This window comes from Salmo salar, chromosome ssa01 (assembly GCF_905237065.1).
Source record: "Salmo salar chromosome ssa01, Ssal_v3.1, whole genome shotgun sequence".
Taxonomy (NCBI): Eukaryota; Metazoa; Chordata; class Actinopteri; order Salmoniformes; family Salmonidae; genus Salmo; species Salmo salar.
This window is the reverse complement of record NC_059442.1, coordinates 120,419,254-120,440,340: the sequence shown is the minus strand read 5'-3', so window position 1 is coordinate 120,440,340 and position 21,087 is coordinate 120,419,254. Positions and strand designations below refer to the sequence as shown.

At 43.9% G+C, this 21,087-nt stretch overlaps 1 protein-coding gene across 3 annotated transcripts in view; it reads right to left on the bottom strand.

Moving 5' to 3' along the window:
- LOC106560682 (AF4/FMR2 family member 1) overlaps positions 1 to 21,087 on the bottom strand; it is an 89,382-nt gene that overhangs the window by 20,445 nt on the left and 47,850 nt on the right. The window lies entirely within an intron of this gene.

The following is a 21,087-nucleotide window of genomic DNA, read 5'->3' as shown; positions in this document are numbered from 1 at the left end:
TGGTGTATAGCGAGAATAGGAGAGGGCCTAGAACAGAGCCCTGGGGGACACCAGTGGTGAGAGCACGTGGTGCGGAGACAGATTCTCGCCACGCCACCTGGTAGGAGCGACCTGTCAGGTAGGACGCAATCCAAGCGTGGGCTGCGCCGGAGATGCCCAGGTCGGAGAGGGTGGAGAGGAGGATCTGATGGTTCACAGTATCAAAGGCATCAGATAGGTCTAGGAGGATGAGAGCAGAGGAGAGAGAGTTAGCTTTAGCAGTGCGGAGAGCCTCCGTGACACAGAGAAGAGCAGTCTCAGTTGAATGCCCAGTCTTGAAACCTGACTGATTAGGATCAAGAAGGTCATTCTGAGAGAGATAGCAAGAGAGCTGGCCAAGGACGGCACGTTCAAGAGTTTTGGAGAGAAAGGAAAGAAGGGATACTGGTCTGTAGTTGTTGACATCGGAGGGATCGAGTGTAGGTTTTTTCAGAAGGGGTGCAACTCTCGCTCTCTTGAAGACGGAAGGGACGTAGCCAGCGGTCAAGGATGAGTTGACAAGCGAGGTGAGGTAGGGGAGAAGGTCTCTGGAAATGGTCTGGAGAAGAGAGGAGGGGATAGGGTCAAGTGGGCAGGTTGTTGGGCGGCCGGCCGTCACAAGACGCGAGATTTCATCTGGAGAGAGAGGGGAGAAAGAGGTCAAAGCACAGGGTAGGGCAGTGTGAGCAGGACCAGCGGTGTCGTTTGACTTAGCAAACGAGGATCGGATGTCGTCAACCTTCTTTTCAAAATGGTTGACGAAGTCATCCGCAGAGAGGGAGGAGGGGGGGCGGAGGATTCAGGAGGGAGGAGAAGGTAGCAAAGAGCTTCCTAGGGTTAGAGGCAGATGCTTGGAGTTTAGAGTGGTAGAAAGTGGCTTTAGCAGCAGAGACAGAAGAGGAAAATGTAGAGAGGAGGGAGTGAAAGGATGCCAGGTCCGCAGGGGAGGCGAGTTTTCCTCCATTTCCGCTCGGCTGCCCGGAGCCCTGTTCTGTGAGCTCGCAGGGAGTCGTCGAGCCACGGAGCAGGAGGGGAGGACCGAGCCGGCCTGGAGGATAGGGGACAGAGGAAATCAAAGGATGCAGAGAGGGAGGAGAGGAGGGTTGAGGAGGCAGAATCAGGAGATAGGTTGGAGAAGGTTTGAGCAGAGGGAAGAGATGATAGGATGGAAGAGGAGAGAGTAGCGGGAGAGAGAGAGCGAAGGTTGGGACGGCGCAATACCATCCGAGTAGGGGCAGAGTGAGAAGTGTTGGATGAGAGCGAGAGGGAAAAGGATACAAGGTAGTGGTCAGAGACTTGGAGGGGAGTTGCAATGAGATTAGTGGAAGAACAGCATCTAGTAAAGATGAGGTCAAGCGTATTGCCTGCCTTGTGAGTAGGGGGGAAGGTGAGAGGGTGAGGTCAAAAGAGGTGAGGAGTGGAAAGAAGGAGGCAGAGAGGAATGAGTCAAAGGTAGACGTGGGGAGGTTAAAGTCACCCAGAACTGTGAGAGGTGAGCCATCCTCAGGAAAGGAACTTATCAAGGCGTCAAGCTCATTGATGAACTCTCCAAGGGAACCTGGAGGGCGATAAATTATAAGGATGTTAAGCTTGAAAGGGCTGGTAACTGTGACAGCATGGAATTCAAATGAGGAGATAGACAGATGGGTCAGGGGAGAAAGAGAGAATGTCCACTTGGGAGAGATGAGGATTCCAGTGCCACCACCCCGCTGGCTCGATGCTCTAGGGGTATGCGAGAACACGTAGGCAGACGAGGAGAGAGCAGTAGGAGTAGCAGTGTTCTCTGTGGTAATCCATGTTTCCGTCAGCGCCAGGAAGTCTAGGGACTGGAGGGTAGCATAGGCTGAGATGAACTCAGCCTTGTTGGCCGCAGACCGGCAGTTCCAGAGGCTGCAGGAGACCTGGAACTCCATGTGGGTCGTGCGCGCTGGGACCACCAGGTTAGAGTGGCAGCGGCCACGCGGTGTGGAGCGTTTGTATGGCCTGTGCAGAGGGGAGAGAACAGGGATAGACAGACACATAGTAGACAAGCTACAGAAGAGGCTACGCTAATGCAAAGGAGATTGGAATGACAAGTGGACTACATGGCTCGAATGTTCAGAAAGTTAAGCTTACGTTGCAAAAATCTTATTGACTAAAATGACGAAAATGATACAGTACTGCTGGCTGGTGGAGTAGGCTAGCTAGCAGTGGCTGCGTTGTTGACTTTGAACGTGTAGCTGGCTAGGTAACCTCGATAGTTTCAGTACTACCCCTTGTCATGATACAAAGCAACTTTGTAGCTAGCTAGCTAACATAACACTTATCAAGACGTTCCTTGTAATGTATTTAGTTTCTACAATGCTACTCGTCGGTAATAGTTGGCTGGGTTAGGAAAAATGGCGTCGCGGGGGACGGAAATAGCTGGCTAGCTGACCTCAATGGCTGGCTAGCTAACCTCGGTAATTACTAAACTACACAATTATCAAGCTATGACAAAGACAACTAAGTAGCTAGCTAGCTAACACTGCACTAACCTTTCTGGTTATAACCTTTTTCAGCAAGAAAGATCTTCCAAAGGTGGGGGAGTGGCAATCTTTACCAAGGATCACCTTCGGTGCTTGGTTGTCACCAAGTCTGTCCCCAAACAATTTGATTTGCTGGTTTTAAGAATTAAACTTCAGAATTGCTCTTAGTTGACTGTTGCTAGGCGTTATAGGCCTCCATCAGCACCGGCCTGTACCCTACCTGCCCTAAGCTCTCTCCTGGCTCCTTACACGAAGTCTGAATTTTTCCTGCTAGGTGACCTAAACTGGGACATGCTTAAACCACCTGACCAAGTCCTAAAGCAATAGGACTCCCAAAATCCTTCTGATTATTACCAAACCCACAACGTATGACTCCAAACACCCAGAAAAGGCTACTCTCCTCAATGTTATCCTCACAAATAATTCTGTAATGACCTCAGTGATCACTGTTTCACAGCCTGTGTTTGAAATGGCTGCTCAGTGAAACGACCTGTCATAGACACTTGCTAAAAAACTTTAATGAGCAAGCCTTCCTTCATGACCTGGCCTCTGTAAAATGGTACAGAATCAGCTTGATCCCCTCTGTCGAAGACACTTGGACATTCTTTTTTGATATTTTCAGTGGTATTGTTAACAAACACACCCCCATAAAGAAAATTATAATTAAAAACAAGTTCAGCCCCTGGTACGACCGTGATCTTGCAGAGTTACTCCACCTCAAGAATTGCATTTGGCTAAAGGCTCGGCACACGCATACTAAGGGTGACTGGCTCTCGTTCAGGCAAATGAGAAATAAGTGCACTCAGGCTTTCCAGAAGGCCAAAGTTAGTTACTTTAACTTCTCTAGGCTAGGGGGCGGTATTTTCACATCCGGATGAAAAGCGTGCCCAAAGTAAACTGCCTGCTACTCAGGCCCAGAAGCTAGGATACGCATATTATTAGTAGATTTGGATAGAAAACACTCTGAAGTTTCAAAAACTTTTTGAATGATGTCTGAGTATAACAGAACTTATTTGTCAGGCGAAACTCAGAGGACAAACCATCCAGGAATTTTTGTTGTTGTTGAGGTAACACTTTTCAATGGGAATCTAGAATTCTAAGGCAGTTGCTTGCAGTTCCTATGGCTTCCACTGGATGTCAACAGTCTTTAGAAATTGGTTGATGTTTTTCCTTTGCGTAATGAAGTAGTAGTCCTGTTCAGAACGAGGGTCGAGTGAAGTGTACTGTTGTGGTTGAGGCGCGTGACCTGAAAGCACGCTCCACTTTGTTTTCCTCCGGTATTGAACGCAGTTTATCCCGTCTTAAATTTTATCGATTTACGTAAAAAAATACCTAAAGTTGTATTAGGAAAGTTGTTTGAAATGTTTGGACAAAGATTACAGGTAACTTATGAGATATTTTGTAGTCATTTTGCGCGAGTTGGAACCGGTGTTTTTCTGGATCAAACGCGCCAAATAAATTGACATTTTGGATATATAATGACGGAATTAATCGAACAAAAGGATGTTTATGGGACATATTGGAGTGCCAACAGAAGAAGCTCGTCAAAGGTAAGGCATAAATTATATCTTTATTTCTGAGTTTTGTGTTGCGCCTGGCGGGTTGAATTATGATTGTCTGTGTTTGGTGGGGTGCTATCCTCAGATAATAGCATTGTTTGCTTTCGCCGTAAAGCCTTTTTGAAATCTGACACGTTGGCTGGATTAACAACAAGTGTAGCTTTAATTTGGTGTATTGCATGTGTGATTTCATGAAAGTTTAATATTTATAGTAATTTAAATTTGAATTAGGCGCTCTGCCATTTCACCGGATGTTGTCAAATCAATCCCGTTAACAGGATTTGAGCCATAAGAAGTTAAGGTGCAGTTCTCTCTCTGTGGGTCAAACCCCAAGAAGTTCTGGAAAACGGCTAAAGACCTAGAGAATAAAACCTCACAGATGCCCATGTCCCTTAAGTGGTCTATCAGAGGACAATGAGCTGAGGCGTGTGCACGGGGCGACACCATGTTTTTAGTTTCTCTCGCTTTGTACTAAAACACAGATTCCCGGTCGGAATATTATCGCTTTTTTACGAGAAAAATTGCATAAAAATTGATTTTAAACAGCGGTTGACATGCTTTGAAGTACGGTAATGGAATATTTAGAATTTTTTTGTCACGAAACGCGTCGGGCGCGTAACCCTTATTTACCCTTTCGGATAGTGTCTTGAACGTACGAACAAAACGCCGCTATTTGGATATAACTATGGATTATTTGGGACCAAACCAACATTTGTTATTGAAGTAGAAGTCCTGGGAGTGCATTCTGATGAAGAACAGCAAAGGTAATAACATTTTTCTTATAGTAAATCTGACTTTGGTGAGGGTTAAACTTGGTGGGTGTGTAAATAGCTAGCCCTGTGATGCCGGGCTATCTACTTAGAATATTGCAAAATGTGCTTTCACCGAAAAGCTATTTTAAAATCGGACCAGAGAGGTTAATGTTGATGTTGTTACTGACAAGAAGCACATGGCTGAGCTTTTTAAAATCCCCATTTCATTAAGTCTGGATTCATATTTGACTCAGCCATGCCTCCTTGCCCGTCCAACATTTCCTCATCCCCCACCCCTTCTAATGCGACTTGCCCTGATGCTCCTCTCTCTTTTCCCCCTGCCCCGCTACAAAGTTTCTCCCTGCTGGCGGTCACTGAGTCCGAGGTGCTAAAGAAGCTCCTTAAACTTGACCCCCAAAAAAACATCTGGGTCACATGGTTTAGACCCTTTCTTCTTTAAGGTTGCTGCCCCTATAAATTGCCAAGTCCATCTCTGACCTTTCTAACGTTTTTCTCCATTCTGGGGAGGTTCCCATTGCTTGGAAGGCAGCCACGGCTCGTCCTTTATTTAAGGGGGAGATCAAGCTGACTTCTATTTTGCTGTTTATCAAAAGTGTTGAAAAACACAACTGACTGGCTTTCTTGATGTGTATAGTATTCTCTTTGGTATGCAATCTGGTGTCTGCTCAGGTTATGGATGTGTCACTGCAACCTTAAAGGTCCTCAATGATGTCACCATTGCCCTTGATTCTAAGCAATGTTCTGCTGCTATTTTTATTGACTTGGCCAAAGCTTTTAATACTGTAGACCATTCCATTCTTGTGGGCCAGCTAAGAAGTATTGGTGTCTCTGAGGGGTGTTTGGAATGGTTTGCTAACTACCTGTCTCAAAGAGTGCAGTGTATAAAGTCAGAACATCTGCCATCTCAGCCACTGCCTGTCACTAAGGTCGTATCCCAAAGCTCAAGCCTAGGCCACACACTCTTCTCAATTTACATCAACAACATAGCTCAGGCAGTAGGAAGCTCTCTCATCCACTTATATGCAGATGATACAGTCTTATACTCAGCTGGCCCCTCCCCGGATTTTGTGTTAAATGCTCTACAACAAAGCTTTCTTACTGTCCAACAAGATTTCTCTGCCCTTAACCTTGTTCTTAACACCTCAAAACAAAGGCCATGTGGTTTGGTAAGAAGCATGCCCCTCTCCCCACAGGTGTGATTAATACCTCTGAGGGTTTAGAGCTTGAGGTAGTCACCTCATAATAGTACTTGGGAGTATGGCTAGACGGTACACTGTCCTTCTCTCAGCACATATTAAAGCTGCAGGCTAAAGTTAAATCTAGACTTGGTTTCCTCTTTTACCCCAGCTGCCAAACTAACCCTGATTCAGATGACTATCCTACCCATGCTAGATTACAATGACGTAATTTATAGATCGGCAGGTAAGGGGGCTCTCGAGTGGCTAGATGTTCTTTACCATTCGGCCATCAGATTTGCCACCAATACTCCTTATAGGACACATCACTGCACTCTATACTCCTCTGTAAACTGGGCATCTCTGTATACTCGTCGCAAGACTCACTGGTTGATGCTTATTAATAAAATCCTCTTAGGCCTCACTCCCCCATATCTGAGATATCTACTGCAGCCCTCATCCTCCACATACAACACCTGTGTTCTGCCAGTCACATTCTGTTAAAGGTCTCCAAAGCACACACATCCCCGGGTTGCTCGTTTTTTCAGTTCTCTGCAGCTAGCGACTGGAACTAGTTGCAACAAACACTCAAACTGGACAGTTTTCTCAATCTCTTCATTCAAAGACTCAATCATGGACACTCTTACTGATCGGTGTGGCTGCTTTGCGTGACGTATTGTTCTCTTTACCTTCTTGCCCTTTGTGCAGTTGTCTGTGCCCAATAATGTGTGTAACCTGTTTTGTGCTGCTGCCATGTTGTTGTCATCTTAGGTCTCTATGTAGTGTTGTGACGTCTCTCCTGTCCCTATTCTGCTTTTGTCTCTCACACCCACTCCCCACACAGAGTAAAGAGAAGGATGCATTCTGATTTACATTTACATTTAAGTCATTTAGCAGACGCTCTTATCCAGAGCGACTTACAAATTGGTGCATTCACCTTATGATATCCAGTGGAACAACCACTTTACAATAGTGCATCTAAATCTTTTAAGGGGGGGGTTAGAAGGATAACTTTATCCTATCCTAGGTATTCCTTAAAGAGGTGGGGTTTCAGGTGTCTCCGGAAGGTGGTGATTGACTCCGCTGTCCTGGCGTCATGAGGGAGCTTGTTCCACCATTGGGGTGCCAGAGCAGCGAACAGTTTTGACTGGGCTGAGCGGGAACTGTGCTTCCTCAGAGGTAGGGGGGCCAGCAGGCCAGAGGTGGATGAACGCAGTGCCCTTGTTTGGGTGTAGGGCCTGATCAGAGCCTGAAGGTATGGAGGTGCCGTTCCCTTCACAGCTCCGTAGGCAATCACCATGGTCTGATAATTTAGTATTTTTATTTATGGTGGATCCCCATTAGCTGCTGCCAAGGCAGTGCTGTTTGAATGAATGCTTACGAGCCTGCTGCTGCCTACCACCACGCAGTCAGACTGCTCTATCAAATTATAGACTTAATTATAATATAATAAACACACAAAAACGAGCCTTTGGTCAAATCCATAAACTATCATTTCAAAAACAAAACTTTTATTATTTCAGTGAAATACGGAACCGTTACGTATTTTATCCAACTGGTGGCAACCTTAAGTCTAAATATTGCAGTTACGTTGCACAACCTTCAATGTTATGTCATAATTATGTACAATTTTGGCAAATTAATTATGGTCTTTGTTAGGAAGAAATGGTCTTCACACAGTTCGCATCGAGCCAGGCGGCCAAAACTGCTGCATATACCCTGACTCTGCTTGCACTGAACTCAAGAGAAGTGACACAATTTCCCTAGTTATTATTGCCTGCTAACATGAATATTTTTTAACAAAATGTGCATGTTTAAAAAAATATATACTTCTGTTTATTGATTTTAAGAAAGGCATTGATGTTTATGGTTAGATAAATTTGTGAAAAGATTGTGCTTTTTTTTCACGAATGCGCTTTTGTTAAATCGTCACCTGTTTGACGAAGTTGAAGTAGGCTGTGATTTGATGAAAAATTAACAGGGAGGGCATTGATTATATGCAACACAGGAAAATCTAGTTATCCTAGCAATATCATAAACCATGTGTAGTTAACTAGTGATTATGTGAAGATTGATTGTTTGATATAAGATACGTTTAATGCTAGCTAGCAACTTACCTTGGCTCCTTGCAGCCACAAGGTCCTTTTGATGCTGCACTCGCGTAACAGGTGGTCAAGCCTGCCATGCAGTCTCCTATTGGATTGCAATGTAATCGCCATAATCGGCGTCCAAAAAGGCCGATTACCGATTGTTATGAAAACTTGAAATCGGCCCTAATTAAATCGGCCATGCCGATTAATTGGTCGAACTCTAGTTTCTACTACTTTATTGGAGTCCACCTGTCGTAAGTTCAATTGATTGGACATGATTTGGAAAGACACAAGCCTGTCTATATAACGGTCCCACAGTTGACAGTGCATGTCAGAGCAAAAACCAAGTCATGAGGTCGAACGAATTGTCCGTAGAGCTTCGAGACAGGATTGTGTCGAGGCACAGATCTGGGGAAGGGTACAAAAACATTTCTGCAGCATTGAAGGTCCCTAAGAACACAGTGGCATCCATCACTCTTAAACGGAAGAAATTTGGAACCACCAAGACTTCCTTGAGCTGGCCACCTGGCCAAACTGAGCAATCGGGGGAGAAGGGCCTTGGTCTGGGAGGTGACCAAGAAGCCAATGGTCACTCTGACAGAGCTCCAGAGTTCCACTGTGGAGAAGGAAGAACCTTCCAGAAAGACAACCATCTCCGCAGCACTCAACCGATCAGGCCTTTATGGTAGTGGCCAGACGGAAGCCACTCCTCAGTAAAAGGCATATGACAGCCCGTTTGGAGTTTGCCAAAAGGCACCTAAAGGACTCTCAGAACATGAGAAACAATATTCTCTGGTCTGATGAATCCAGCCAAGACAAACCCGGAGTGGCTTCGGGACAAGTCTCTGAATGGGGGGGGGGGCAAAAAAGCCGATACCGATTAATCGTCCGGTTATTTTTGTGATGATGACAATTACAACAATACTGAATGAACACTTATTTTAACTTAATATAATACATCAATAAAATCAATTTAGCCTCAAATAAATAATGAAACATGTTCAATTTGGTTTAAATAATGCAAAAACAAAGTGTTGGAGAAGAAAGTAAAAGTGCAATATGTGCCATGTAAGAAAGCTAATGTTTAATTGCCTTGCTCAGAACATGGGAACATATGAAAGCTGGTGGTTCCTTTTAACATGAGTCTTCAATATTCCCAGGTAAGAAGTTTTAGGTTGTAGTTATTATAGGAATTATAGGACTAATTCTCTCTATACGATTTGTATTTCATATACCTTTGACTATTGGATGTTCTTATAAGCACTTTGGTATTGCCAGTGTAACAGTATAGCTTCCGTCCCTCTCCTCGCTCCTACCTGGGCTCAAACCAGGAACACATCGACAACAGCCACCCTCGAAGCAGCGTTACCCATGAAGAGGAAGGGAAACAACTACTCCAAGTCTCAGAGCGAGTGACGTTTGAAACGTTATTAGCGTGCACCCAGCTAACTAGCTAGCCATTTCACATCGGTTACACCAGCCTAATCTTGGGAGTTGATAGGCTTGAAGGGGTGGGTATAATTTGTGGAACGTTGCAACAGGAATCTGTTCCAAAAAATGTAAAGTAAAAGGTTGCCAACCAACAACGCATACAAAGTAGCAACGCATACAAACCTAGCTAACTAGCTGCCGAATAGGCATCAACTCACCACGTAGATTATTCTTAATGTTTGTCCATAAGCAAACAGACATGTGAGGACAGACATTTTTCGGAATAAACGTGATGAGTGAAAAACGCAATGAATTAGACCACTCCCTACCCGGTATCTTATTCTGCCGCTATACAACTTTGTATGCGTTGTTTTTTGGAAACCTTGTTATTTACAAAGTTTTTGTAATAGATTCCTGTTGGAACGTTCCACAAATTATACCCACCCAGGTTGAAGTCATAAACAGCGCAATGCTTGAAGCACAGCGAAGGGCTGTTTGAATGAATGCTTACGAGCCTGCTGCTGCCTACCACTGCTCAGTCAGACTGCTCTATCAAATCATAGACTTAATTATAATATAATAAACACAGAAATACGAGCCTTCGGTCATTAATATGGTAGAATCCGGGAAACTATCATCTCGAAAACAAAAGTTTTTTTCTTTCAGTGACATATGGAACCGTTCCGTATTTTATCTAACGGGTGGCTAAGTCTAAATATTCCTCTTAGGCATTGATGTTTATGGTTAGGTACATTGGTGCAACGACAGTACTTTTTTCGCAAATGCGCTTGTTAAATCAACACCCGTTTGTCGAAGTAGGCTGTGATTCAAAATTAACAGGCACCGCATCGATTATATGCAACTCAGGACACGTTAGATAAACTAGTAATATCATCAACCATGTGTAGTTAACTAGTGATTATGTTAAGATTGATCGTTTTTTATAAGTCTAATGCTAGCTAGCAACTTACCTTTGCTTCTTGCTGCCCTCGCGTAACAGGTAGTCAGCCTGTTAATCCTTGTGGAGTGCAATGTAAGGCAGGTGATTAGAGCGTTGGATTGGTAACCGAAGGTTGCAAAAACGAATCCCCCCTGAACAAGGCAGTTAACCCCCGTTTCTAGGCCGTCATTGTAAATAAGAATGTGTTCTTAATCTGACTTGCCTAGTTACATAAAAGGTGTAATTTTTTAAAATAATAAATAAATAAAAAAATTAGGCAAATCGGTGGCCAAAAATACCGATTACCGATTGTTATGAAAACTTGAAATCGTCCCTAATTAATCGGCCATTCCGATTAATCGGTCGACCTCTACTCTGGAGAGACCTGAAAATAGCTGTGCAGAGATGCTCCCCATCCAACCCAACAAAGCTTCAGAGAATCTGCAGAGTAGAATGGGAGAAACTCCCCAAATACAGGTGTGCCAAGATTGTGGCTTCATACCCAAGAAGGGTCGAGGCTGTAATCGGTGCCAAAGGTACTTCAACAAAGTACTAAGTAAAGGGTCTGAATACTTATGTAAATGTGACTATTTTTATACATTTGCAGAAAATTCTAAAAACCTGTTTTTGCTTTGTCATTATGGGGTAGTGCGTGTAGATTGATGAGGGGGGAAAACAATTGAATCCATTTTAGAATAAGGCTGTAACTTAACAAAATATGGAAAAAGTCAAGTGGTCTGAATACTTTCCAAATGCACTGTAATTGACATGATGCGCCAGCTGAAAAGAATGGTCTGATGAACCACGCCATTTGCGGTGAACACGTCAAGTAGCGTATATAGGCCTACCAATGGGAAGTTTTTGTAGGACATTACATTTAATGTTAGACCAATTGCATTGCTATCTAGCAACAATATCATATTCAGAGTTAGCAGTGACTCAGCATATTTAGCATATTTACAGTGCCTTCAGACAGTATTCATACGCCTTGACTTATTCTACGTTTTGTTTTTACAGGCTGAATTCAAAATGGATTAAATAGATATTTTTTCCTCACCCACCTATACACAATGACAAAGTGAAAGCATGTTTAGACATTTTTGCAAATGTATTGAAAATGAAATACAGAAATCTAATTTACATAAGTATTCCCACCCCTGAGTCAATACTTTGTAGAAGCACCTTTGGCAGCGATTACAGCTGAGTCTTTCTGGGTAAGTCTCTTAAGAGCTTTCCACACCTGGACTGTGCAACATTTGGCCATTATTATTTTCTAAATTCTTCAACCTCTGTCAAATTGGTTGTTGATCATTGCTAGACAGCTATTTTCAGGTCTTGACATAGTTCTTACTTAAATCTACTTGAAAATCTAACTCAGGAACATTCACGGTCTTCTTGGTAAGCAACTCCAGTGTAGCCTTGTGTTTTAGGTTATTGTCCTGCTGAAAGGTGAATTCAACTCCCAGTGTCTGGTGGAAAAACAGACAACCAGGTTTTCATTAAGGATTTTGTCTGTGCTTAGCTCCATTACATTTCTTTTTTATGCTGAAAAATCCCCCAGTCGTTAACGATTAAAAGCATACCCATAACAGGATGAGGCCACCATTATGCTTGGAAATATAGAGTGGTACTCTGTAATGTGTTATTGGATTTGCCCCAAACATGACACTTTGTATTCAAAACAAAAAGTTCATTGCTTTGCCACATTTTTTGCAGTATTACTTTAATGCCTTGTTGCAAACATGATGCATGTTTTGGAATATTTCTATTCTTTACAGGCTTCCTTTTCCCTCTGTCAATTAGGCTAGTATTGTGGATTAACTACAATGTTGTTGATTCATCCTCCGTATTCTCCTATCACAGCACTTAAACTAACTTTTTTAAAGTCAGCATTGGCCTCTTGGTGAAATCCCTGAGTGGTTTCCTTCCTCTCCGGCAGATGAGTTAGGAAGGACACCTGTATCTTTGTATTGACTGGGTGTATTGATACACCATCCAAAGTGTAATTAATTACTTCACCATGCACAAAGGGATATTCAACGTCTGCTTAATTCATTTTTACGCATCTATTTTCACCAATTTCTGCGAATTATTGGAAAGACGTCCCTGATCTTTGTGGTTGAACCTGTGTTTGAAATTCACTGTTCGACTGAGGGACCTTACAGAGAATTGTATTTGTGGGATACAGAGATGAGGCAGTGATTCAAAAATCATGTTAAACACTATTGAGTCAAAAACGATTGAGTCCATGCAATTTATTATGTGACTTGTCAAGTACATTTTTACTCCTGAACTTATTTCGTTTTGCCATAACAAAGGGGTTGAATACTTGACTCGAGACATTTCATTTTAATTCATTTGTAAAAACATATACACTGCTCAAAAAAATAAAGGGAACACTTAAACAACGCAATGTAACTCCAAGTCAATCACACTTCTGTGAAATCAAACTGTCCACTTAGGAAGCAACACTGATTGACAATACATTTCACATGCTGTTGTGCAAATGGAATAGACAACAGGTGGAAATTATAGGCAATTAGCAATAAAGGAGTGGTTCTGCAGGTGGGGACCACAGACCACTTCTCAGTTCCTATGCTTCCTGGCTGATGTTTTGGTAACTTTTGAATGCTGGCGGTGCTTTCACTCTAGTGGTAGCATGAGACGGAGTCTACAACCCACACAAGTGGCACAGGTAGTGCAGCTCATCCAGGATGGCACATCAATGCGAGCTGTGGAAAGAAGGTTTGCTGTGTCTGTCAGCGTAGGGTCCAGAGCATGGAGGCGCTACCAGGAGACAGGCCAGTACATCAGGAGACGTGGAGGAGGCCGTAGGAGGGCAACAACCCAGCAGCAGGACCGCTACCTCTGCCTTTGTGCAAGGAGGAGCAGGAGAAGCACTGCAAGAGCCCTGCAAAATGACCTCCAGCAGGCCACAAATGTGCATGTTTCTGCTCAAACGGTCAGAAACAGACTCCATGAGGGTGGTATGAGGGCCCGACATCCACAGGTGGGGGTTGTGCTTACAGCCCAACACCGTGCAGGACGTTTGGCATTTGCCAGAGAACATCAAGATTGGCAAATTCGCCACTGGCGCCCTGTGCTCTTCACAGATGAAAGCAGGTTCACACTGAGCACGTGACAGACGTGACAGAGTCTGGAGACGCCGTGGAGAACGTTCTGCTGCCTGCAACATCCTCCAGCATGACCGGTTTGGCGTTGGGTCAGTCATGGTGTGGGGTGGCATTTCTTTGGGGGGCCGCACAGCCCTCCATGTGCTCGCCAGAGGTAGCCTGACTGCCATTAGGTACCGAGATGAGATCCTCAGACCCCTTGTGAGACCATATGCTGGTGCGGTTGGCCCTGGGTTCCTCCTAATGCAAGACAATGCTAGACCTCATGTGGCTGGAGTGTGTCAGCAGTTCCTGCAAGAGGAAGGCATTGATGCTATGGACTGGCCCACCCATTCCCCAGACCTGAATCCAATTGAGCACATCTGGGACATCATGTCTCGCTCCATCCACCAACGCCACGTTGCACCACAGACTGTCCAGGAGTTGGCGGATGCTTTAGTCCAGGTCTGGGAGGAGATCCCTCAGGAGACCATCCGCCACCTCATCAGGAGCATGCCCAGGCGTTGTAGGGAGGTCATACAGGCACGTGGAGGCCACACACACTACTGAGCCTCATTTTGACTTGTTTTAAGGACATTACATCAAAGTTGGATCAGCCTGTAGTGTGGTTTTCCACTTTAATTTTGAGTGTGACTCCAAATCCAGACCTCCATGGGTTGATAAATTGGATATGCATTGATTATTTTTGTGTGATTTTGTTGTCAGCACATTCAACTATGTAAAGAAAAAAGTATTTAATAAGATTATTTATTTCATTCAGATCTAGGATGTGTTGTTTAAGTGTTCCCTTTATTTTTTTGAGCAGTATATATAATAATTATTGGGTTTTATGGGGTATTGTGTGTAGGCCAGTGACCAAAAACATCTCAAATTTTATCTATTTTAAATTCAGGCTGTAACAACAAAATGCGGACAGAGTCAAGGGGAGTGAATACTTTCCGAAGGCACTATAGCTGTGTGTTTTGAGTTCCCACTTCCTCTGGTGTTAAATTAAATAGCATATAGCCTAGGACAATATGCAAAAAAAGAACAACATGCAGACAAAGATATATGATTATTCTGGATCCTATTCTGACATTTTGCACATCAAAATATCCATCATGCATTCCCTGAACATGTTAGATGAAATAGCTTACTTGGCAATTGAAAAGTTCAGTCTAGAACCCTCCCGCTTAAATGGCTTGCTACGAAGTAAGGCCATTTGATACCTGATTCACTTACCTTCTATTTTTTTTACCCCCTTTTTCGATCTTGTCTCATCACTGAAACTCCCCAATGGGCTTGGAGGCTAAGGTTGAGTCATGCGTCCTCCGAAACATAACATCCACCTGCTTAACCCGGGAAACCAGCCACACCAATGTGTCAGAGGAAACACCATTAAACTGACGACTGAGGTCAGCCTGCAGGCGCTGACCCGCCACAAGGAGTCGCTAGAGATTGATGAGCCAAGTAAAGCCCCCCCGGCCAAACCCTCCCCTAACCCGGACGATGCTGGACCAATTGTGCGCCGCTCTATGGGACATTAGATCCCGGCCGGTTGTGATACGGCTCGGGATCGAACTCGTCTGTAGTGACGCCTCAAGCACTGCAACGCAGTGCCTTCGACCTCCACCACTCGGGAGGCCCATGAGGAAATTCTTTTATTAGACTTTTTGGTTTTAGGCTAATGTTCAAGCATAATAACTCCAGGAGAGCTAATGGGTGTGCAGACCTATTCCAGCCCCACTCGCCAGATTCTACAGATCAACTGCTCAACAGGAACTTGATACGGCCAAAATATCGTATTTTTCACATTTTTGATGGTATGAGACAGAATTTTGTGTTTTTGAATAACAAAAGGTTCTAAATTTGCTATACAAGTAGTACGTGACCCTAGGGTGGAAATACATTCTGAGGGATTTAAAATGAGTCTCTCCATTCTGATTGTTTAATATGGTTCAATTCAACCCCCCAAAAAATTCTACATTTTCATACATTTCTGCATTTCCTGCACTCATTTGAGATAATTTCCACAATGCCATGTAGGGCTGCACAAATAAGGGCAAACAACCTAGGCCTTATTTTTAACCAAATGTTGCAATTGTAATTTGACTTGCGGTTTAGAGCAAAACACTTGGGTGAATTGTTGGAATTATGGAAAGAAAATTATTCTAATTCTATAGTTCGAATATAATAGTGGGCAATTTGAATATTGTTTGACATGTAAACGAATGAAAATGCCAGGGAGGAGTTATTGTGGGAGGGTAGGAACCAAAGTGTTTCCTAGGGGACCCTAGAAATCTTTGACTAAATTGAATGTTCTCTTATCTGCTTTGTGTATTCGTCTTTGATTTAAAATATACTGTTGCACAAACATGCTGATTTAGGTCTACACCATCACTGGTATTATCAGACTGTATAGCTAGTTATGTTTGCTCTCAGTACATTTATTAGCTATCTAGCTAGCCAGCTAATTAGAAATTAGCATTAGCGGCTAACACGATTTAGGTCCAACTTGCTAAGAAAAGACAAACTAGCTGTTTGCAGATGTAAGAAACACAAACTAATAGTGTAATTATAGAACGCTAGTGAATTTATATTAAGAAGCAAAGTGAAAACAGCATCGTTGTCATCAACATTGTTGCTTGTGCTGCATTGACTATGCAGACTGAACGCAAGTGTCTCGTGATCAAGCAACAACAAATGTGCCCCTTCAGTGACAGAGGGCGGGGCTAGGTCTGTGTAGAAAGCGGCATGAAGAGAGAATGAGCGAAGAGAGACAGAGACGACTAAAGTAGTGGAGTAAACTATAAAAATTAACATTACACACGGCGTATCACATTAACAAACCAAACATTCAAATATCGTTATAGGAGGTAAAGTAAAAACCCAAACCAGTCTGTGCATCTATACAGGTATATTGTAAAATATGGTATATCGCCGAGCCCTACTCGGGTGTGCTTGAGCAGTGCTGATTCAAAAGCCTGCACACCCAATGGCCTAGCTCTCCTAATAGAGAGTTGACCGCATGCGTTTTATACAGTGTAAGAATATGTCGAAGATAAATACACAACGCAGAGACAGAGGACGAGAGGTCAAAAGGACGAGAAGTCAATAGAGTAATAATGATTAAGGGAAATTGTGTTTTTTTCTGTAATAGGGAATTATTGATCAATGTTTCAGAGACATGGGAGGAATATGTCTTCTGAAATAGGCTACTTTGGCTAGTTTTATTGCAAGGAATTCTAATTTGTCAACCACAGGCTAGGGCTGGGTTATAAAACTACATGCTGTCCCTTTGTTCTTGGGAGAGAATCACTGAGATAATCACTGAGAGAGCATCACTGAGAACAGGGGCGAATGACCATCTACCTCCCCATATGATTTGTCATCTTCGAATAAACCTATTTCCTCCCCCTTATTTGCTTTGGGGTCTGTGTTATTAAAGAATAACAAATTGCTAGCAGCAACAGTGCTTTATGCTTGACTTGGTGCCATTTTCTTCACAGTGGTATCGTTATGGTATTGAGTATCATTATAGCTGGTATTGGTATCGAAAATGATGTTTATGATGTAGTTCATGATTTCCTCATTGGATAGCCTAAACAAATGCAGATTGTCAACCCCATGCTTCTACCATCTATAGCCTAGCCACTATGCTACTACATCCGTTAGGCTACAGGAGAATGCTCATTGCCAAAACAGCACACCTGCCTGATTTTTTTATTTCACCTTTATTTAACCAGGTAGGCTAGTTGAGAACAGGTTCTCATTTACAACTGCGACCTGGCCAAGATAAAGCAAAGCAGTGTGACACAGACAACACAGAGTTACACATGGAGTAAACAATAAACAAGCCAATAACACAATAAACAAGTCAATGACACAGTAGAAAAAAAAGGAAGTCTATATACAGTGTGTGCAAAAGGCATGAGGAGGTAGGCAATAAATAGGCCATAGTAGCGAATAATTACAATTTAGCAGATTAACACTGGAGTGATAAATGAGCATATGATGATGTGCAAGTAGAAATACTGGTGTGCAAAAGAGCAGAAAAGTAAAAACAGTATGGGATGAGGTAGGTAGATTGGGTGGGCAATTTACAGATGGACTATGTACAGCTGCAGCGATCGGTTAGCAGCTCAGGTAGCTGATGTTTAAAGTTGGTGAGGGAAATAAAAGTCACCAACTTCAGCGATTTTTGCAATTTGTTCCAGTCACTGGCAGCAGAGAACTGGAAGGAAAGGCGGCCAAATGAGGTGTTGGCTTTGGGGACGATCAGTGAGATACACCTGCTGGAACGTGTGCTAGGGGTGGGTGTTGTTATCGTGACCAGTGAACTGAGGAATCTGAGGAATCGCCCTCAGCAAGAGCGACCTCATTGATATATACAGAGAAAAGAGTCGGCCCGAGAATTGAACCCTGTGGTACCCCCATAGAGACTGCCAGATGTCCGGACAAGATGCCCTCCGATTTGACACACTGAACTCTGTCTGCAAAGTAGTTGGTGAACCAGGCGAGGCAGTCATTAGAAAAACCAAGGCTATTGAGTCTGCCGATAAGTATACGATGATTGACAGAGTCGAAAGCCTTGGCCAGGTCAATGAAGACGGCTGCACAGTACTGTCTTTTATCGATGGCGGTTATGATATCGTTTAGTACCTTGAGCGTGGCTGAGGTGCACCTGTGACCGGCTCAGAAACCGGATTGCACAGCGGAGAAGGTATGGTGGGATTCGAAATGGTCAGTGATCTGTTTATTAACTTGGCTTTCGAAGACTTTAGATAAGCAGGGCAGGATGGAAATAGGTCTGTAACAGTTTGGGTCTAGGGTGTCACCCCCTTTGAAGAGGGGGATGACCGCGGCAGCTTTCCAATCTTTAGGGATGTCGGACAATACAAAAGAGAGGTTGAACAGGCTGGTAATAGGGGTTGGAACAATGGCGGCGGATAGTTTTAGAGAGGGTCCAGATTGTCTAGCCCAGCTGATTTGTACGGGTCCAGGTTTTGCAGCTCTTTCAGAACATCTGCTATCTGGATTTGGGTGAAGGAGAAGCTGGGGCGGCTTGGGTGAGTAGCTGGGGGGGCGGAGCTGTTGGCCAGGGTTGGAGTAGCCAGGAGGAAGGCATGGCCAGCTGTTGAGAAATGCTTATTGAAATCTTCAATTATCATGGATTTATCGGTGGTGACCGTGTTACCTAGTCTCAGTGCAGTGGGCAGCTGGGAGGAGGTGCTCTTGTTCTCCATGGACTTTACAGTGTCCCAAAACATTTTGGAGTTAGAGCTACAGGATGCAAATTTCTGTTAGAAAATCTAGCCTTTGCTTTCCTGACTGACTGCGTGTATTGGTTCCTGACTTCCCTGAATAGTTGCATATCACAGGGACTTTCGATGCTATTGCAGTCCGCCACAGGATGTTTTTGTGCTGGTCAAGGGCAGTCAGGTCTGGAGAGAACCAAGGGCTATATCTGTTCTTAGTTCTGCATTTTTTGAACAGGGCATGCTTATCTAAGATGGTGAGGAAATTACTTTTAAAGAATGACCAGGCATCCTTGACTGACGGGATGAGGTCAATATCCTTCCAGGATACCCGGGCCAGGTCGATTACATTTACATTACATTTTAGTCATTTAGCAGTCGCTCTTATCCAGAGCGACTTACAGTAGTGAATGCATACATTTCATACATTACTTTTCTCGTACTGGTCCCCCGTGGGAATCGAACCCACAACCCTCGTGTTGCAAACACCATGCTCTACCAACTGAGCCACACGGGATTAGCAAGGCCTGCTCGCAGAAGTGTTTTAGGGAGCGTTTGACAGTGATGAGGGGTGGTCGTTTGACCGCAGACCCATAGCGGATACAGGCAATGAGGCAGTGATCGCTGAGATCCTGATTGAAAACAGCGGAGGTGTATTTGGAGGGCAAGTTGGTCAGGATAATGTCTAAGAGGGTGCCCATGTTTACGGATTTAGGGTTGTACCTGGTGGGTTCCTTGATGATTTGTGTGAGATTGAGGGCATCTAGCTTAGAATGTAGGACTGCCGGGGTGTTAAGCATATCCCAGTTTATGTCACCTAACAGAACGAAGTCTGAGGCTAGATGGGGCGATCAATTCCCAAATGGTATCCAGGGCACAGCTGGGAGTGGAGGGGGGTCGATAGCAGGCGGCAACAGTGAGAGACTTATTTCTGGAGAGATTCATTTTTAAAATTCGAAGTTCGAACTGTTTGGGTATAGACTTGGAAAGTATGGTCCCGTGTGGCTCAGTTGGTAGAGCATGGTGTTTGCAACGCCAGGATTGTGGGTTCGATTCCCACGGTTCACCAGTACCGGAAAAAAAGGAAAAAAAAAGAAAAATGTATGGAATGTATGCATTCACTACTGTAAGTCGCTCTGGATAAGATTGTCTGCTAAATGACTAAAATGTAAAAAATGTATGACAAAACTTTGCAGGCTTCCTCCCCTTTGGCAGTTCTATCTTGACGGAAAAAGTTGTAGTTGGGTATGGAAATCTCAGAATTTTTGGTGGACTTCCTAAGCCAAGATTCAGACACAGCAAGGACATCAGGGTTGGCGGAGTGTGCTAAAGCAGTGAGTAAAACAAACTTAGGGAGGAGGCTTCTGATGTTGACATGCATGAAACCAAGGCTTTTTCGATCACAGAAGTCAACAAATGAGGGTGCCTGGGGACACGCAGGGCCTGGGTTTACCTCCACATCACCCGAGGAACAGAGGAGGAGTAGGATGAGGGTACGGCTAAAGGCTATCAAAACTGGTCGCCTAGAGCGTTGGGGAGAAAGACTAAAAGGAGCAGATTTCTGGGCGTGGTAGAACAGATTCAGGGCATAATGTGCACACAGGGGTATGGTGGGGTGCGGGTACAGCGGAGGTAAGCCCAGGCACTAAGTGATGATAGAGGTTGTATCTCTGGACATGCTGGTTATAATGGGTGAGGTCACCGCATGTGTGGGAGGTGGGACAAAGGAGGTATCAGAGGTATGATGAGTGGAACTAGGGGCTCCATTGTAAACTAAAACAATGATAACTAACCTAAACAACAGTATCCAAGGCATATTGACATTTGAGAGAGACATACAGCGAGGCATAAAGTAATCACAGGTGTTGATTGAGAGAGCTAGCTAGACAACGGGTGAAACAACAGCTGATCAGCTAAAACAACAACAGGTAAAATGGTGATGACTGGGCAGAGAGGGTCGGTTGACTACACACAGAGCCTGAGTTCGCGGCTGGGGCCGACAGATAAACAAAAAATAAACAGGTCAAGTTATTGAGCCATGTAGGCTATAGCTTTTAGAGAAAGAGCCAGACCTAAAAATTCAACTTCTTGCCAACATGGGCTCATTTATGGAGGGGAATGAATATTAGCAGGTATGTGGTCCACGCAAACCTCAACATTGCAATTTAATATCATTCCAAGTGACATTAAAAAAGGTATCAACCCCCGAGTCAATTTCCCAGC